The 3,938-nt window shown below is 39.8% G+C and overlaps 1 long non-coding RNA gene across 1 annotated transcript; it reads left to right on the forward strand.

Moving 5' to 3' along the window:
- The first annotated feature begins 935 nt into the window (after window positions 1–935).
- Window positions 936–2,041, forward strand: LOC125548386. Its single transcript, XR_007301059.1, has 2 exons — window positions 936–1,451; window positions 1,588–2,041. It is a non-coding gene; the product is annotated as an uncharacterized LOC125548386 (long non-coding RNA).
- The last annotated feature ends 1,897 nt before the right edge of the window (window positions 2,042–3,938 follow it).

Genomic DNA, 3,938 nt, shown 5'->3' on the forward strand with positions numbered 1-3,938 from the left:
CATCCCAGGTTTTGTGAAATATCACAAAGCGAATGGAAGATCACATGATAACCAATGTTTCACTCAAATATCACTCATATGCTCATAGGGATTGATATGGACGTCCACGGTCCCGCTATTGGTCATTGAGCCAAGGGTTTCGGTCATGTCTATGAGTTACCGAAACTACCGGGTCACAAGCTTAAGGCAATCATGATCTGCTAAGTGTTAGTAGGATGTGAGTGAATAGAATATATTTGTGGAATTGTTACATTAATATTCGGAATAGTTCTGAGAGGATCCAGAAGTGTTTCACTGAATATTGGGTAATATTGAGTGTTACTGATATATCATATATAGGTGGAAAATGTTTCCGAAGATGTTTATATATATATATATATATATATATATACATATATACATATATATAGGGTCGTGCTATTCGTCACCCTGGGTGAGGAATAGTTATTCTTCACCCCCCCTCTATTTTACCATCAATACACCGTAATTTTACGTTCCATAAGTTTCGTCTTATTTCCGACGCAAAAAGGGACCGTAAGAAAATATATAATCACTGTAAAAAATATTTTATGTTATATAAAATTACAAACGTAAAAATATAGTCTAAAATTTTACGTAAGAAAACACATAAACTGCAAATTTTCTTGTCTTATGACCTATATTTTTTATTTTCTTATGTCAAATTTTACGTAGTGAATCAATAGGAATGTAATTATTTGAATTCCAAATGTAATTTAATTATGAAATGATCGTAAGATTAACTCGGGTGAAGAATAACTTATTCTGCACACTGGATGATGAATAGTAACACTATATATATATATAGTGGCACTATTCTAATCATGGGATTACAATAACTATTTGGATCACAATGCCCCTATATAGGAGCCGATCCGACATTCCCGAACTCCCGAACCAGATGGAACGGAGAAAAAGACGACCGCCGGTCCCCCACCTCCCGCACTCCGTCCATCCCCAACTCCCACCCACCAACTCCCCGGTGCCCCCACCCACCAGCCCCCGAAACCGCCACCGTCGTCGCCTGTAACCTCGCGTGCGCACTCTGCGGGCCGGGATCCGTCTGCCCTAGCATCCATCCATCGCCTCCGCCCGCTGCTCCTCGCCTATCTCCGCGCGCTGCCGCCCCACCTTCCCAGCCATCCCCTCCGCGCCGCCGCCCCACCTCACCTTCCCCGTGCAACGTCGCAGCCCTCCCTACCTTCCCTGTGTGATTCCGCCGCCCCACCCTGCCCCCAACCGGCGCTGTAACCCCAGGGCCGCCCTGCCCCACCCGCCCCAACCGGCAAGGCCGCCGTCACCTTGCCACAACCGGCACCGCTGCCGCACCACATCCCCGATGCCGGAGGATAGCACGCGCCTTCACCTCCTCCATTGACGGACGCCACCGACACCTGCTCTCGCAGGGACTCACTCCCGCGGCATGTCTCTAGGTGCAGCAACATTAGCATTCCTCCTCGCGACTATTTTCTTTTCTGAATTTTTGCTAGTACGGACACCCATAGAGGAAGAGAAGCACCTCTGAATCTGAAGTTCACATGAAACTGAACTTCTACCTCTTTGCTGCAGGAGCAGTCGTCGGAGTCCTTAATCACTTGCACTACTTGCTTTTAGCATCTTATCCATGGAGTCAACGCACTGTGTGGTGTGCAATCTCGTTTTTGGATGGGGCGCTGTCGCGACCACCATCTGCCCTGAGCTCTGCATCCCGTCCGCCGCCATGTCTGCGTTGCGTCCTCACGGCCTCCGCGGCCAGTCCCCCAACACCCTCCGAGTGTGCCCTGAGCAAGGCATATGATGTGTGCTAAATGTGTTTGTTCATGCACTGATGTGTGTGCGTGCTAGCGTTTGTGTGAGCGCTGGGTGTGTTGCTTGCGTGTTGTGATGTATGATGTGTAGATTTTTTTCTGAAGTTCATGTTGTGAACCCAACTAAGTTTGAACACAAATGATCAAATCACTACTGCTTTGAATTTGCTCATGTAGCAGAAATCTCGCTTCCCTGTTGTTGTTATGACCATGTATTGTTTCAAAATGACTTTTTGTCTGAAGTTCAATAGTATCTATTGCTGCAAAAAAGTTGGTTCAGTTTCATGGGCCCTTCAAAAAGTGAATGGGAAAAAGGAGTTTTCTTCTCCAAAATGCATCACCGCTTTGAAGTGCTAATTCTTATTGTGTGCTTCTATCGAGGCTTGTGTTTCATGGAGAGAGAGACATGGAAATTGTGGAAATCTTTAATGTGTCCTTTCTGTCTATGTACTCCGGAGACATTTTGTGTGACAAAAAAAGGTGAATGACACATTCTTTTGAGAGATACAAAGTGCTTTGGGATCCAATGTTTTTCTACACAAAATTATGCATCTGTGTCTCACCAATGTAGCTGGCAACACATACTTTGTACAATAAAAACATTAGTTTCATGTGAGAAGTTCAGATATAAAATAAGGACAAGTTCACATATAGTAAAACTAGTGCAAACAAAAAAATGTAGTGAGCCATGTGTTGTTGATATTTTTTAAACAAAAATTAAAAATAAAATAACAAAGGTGTTTGATGTTGTAACAAAGATATATTTTTTCAAATTCTAAAAAAACCCCAAGAAGGTCAAAATGAAATAACGGAATAGTTCAATTTTTTAACAAGAAAACAAAATTGCCTCGTTTCTAAAAAAACCTAGGAGCCAAATTTAAATAACGGAGCAGCTCAATGTTATTATAAAACTATAATTTCCATCGTTAACAATGAATAAACCAAGAAGTTCAACTTTAAGAAATAGAGCGGTTCAAAAAATATAGAGAAAATGGATTTTAGTCATTTCTAAAAAAACTAGAAGTTCAAATTATAATAACAAGAAGTTCAATATTTATTAGAAAATGAAGATAGTGAAATTAAAAAAATAGTCTAGTTTAATTTTTTAAAACCAAATTTTCCTGTTTCTAAAAGAACCTAGAAGTAAAAGAGGTAGAGAAATTCACTATCTATAAAATACTGAGATATTTTCACGTAACCGAGAGAAGTTCGGTTTCATAACTGCCAGAAGTTCACGTACTACACAGTGTGCATTTGTATGAAAAAAGAATGAAAAAAGCAAAGGCCGAAAGTTTTGTTACTAAAAATTCAAGTGCTCAGCCCGAGAAAAGTTCAAAAATTCTTGTGAGAGAGGTTGAACAAAAATACGTGACAGAATTTCAAGGTGAAAACAGCAGGAAGTTCAACTACTACACGGAATGCGTTTCAGATAGGAATATATGAATAGAAAACAAAAAGCTTAAAAGGTTTGTTGCAAGAAGTTCACGTTCAAGATCTCTAGGGCGAGACGTCCGACCTTCAATTACATGTAAAAAACAACTTTGTTCTTTCATTTTAAAAACTGCTCTCAAGACAAAAAATTGTAATGTCTGTCTACATGAAAAAGATGCTCCTATTCATAAGCTTTTCAACAATATATTATATGCTATATTCCGATGAATGGTTTAAAAGTTTTATGTATACCGTTAAAACATATTTGTACGCATTCAAAAAAATATTTTGAACCGTTGTGAGTATGAAAAACTGATCAACACGAAGAAGTTGCGTGTTTTCAATAGCTTTTCATCGGTATATCATGTGCTCAATTCCGTTAAGTGGTTTCGGAGTTACGGGCAAAAAACAGCACGTCAAAAATAGAGTGAAGTTCAAACAAACATGCCCGAGAAGTCCAACTACTTCACACAATGCATTTCCATTCATGATGAAGGCAGAAATTATGATCTCGTCATTTTCTAATTTACTCCAAAACGGCAGGAATATCATTTGTGTAAGTTCAAGTCCTCGGTCAGAGAGAGTTAAAAAAATTATTTTGAGAGAGGTTTGTACAAAAGTAATATCATTTGTGTAACACTGACGAATGGATGAGAAAATTAAAAACAAAAATACGTCACA

The sequence above is a fragment of the Triticum urartu genome, chromosome 3, assembly GCF_003073215.2.
Source record: "Triticum urartu cultivar G1812 chromosome 3, Tu2.1, whole genome shotgun sequence".
Taxonomy (NCBI): domain Eukaryota; kingdom Viridiplantae; phylum Streptophyta; class Magnoliopsida; order Poales; family Poaceae; genus Triticum; species Triticum urartu.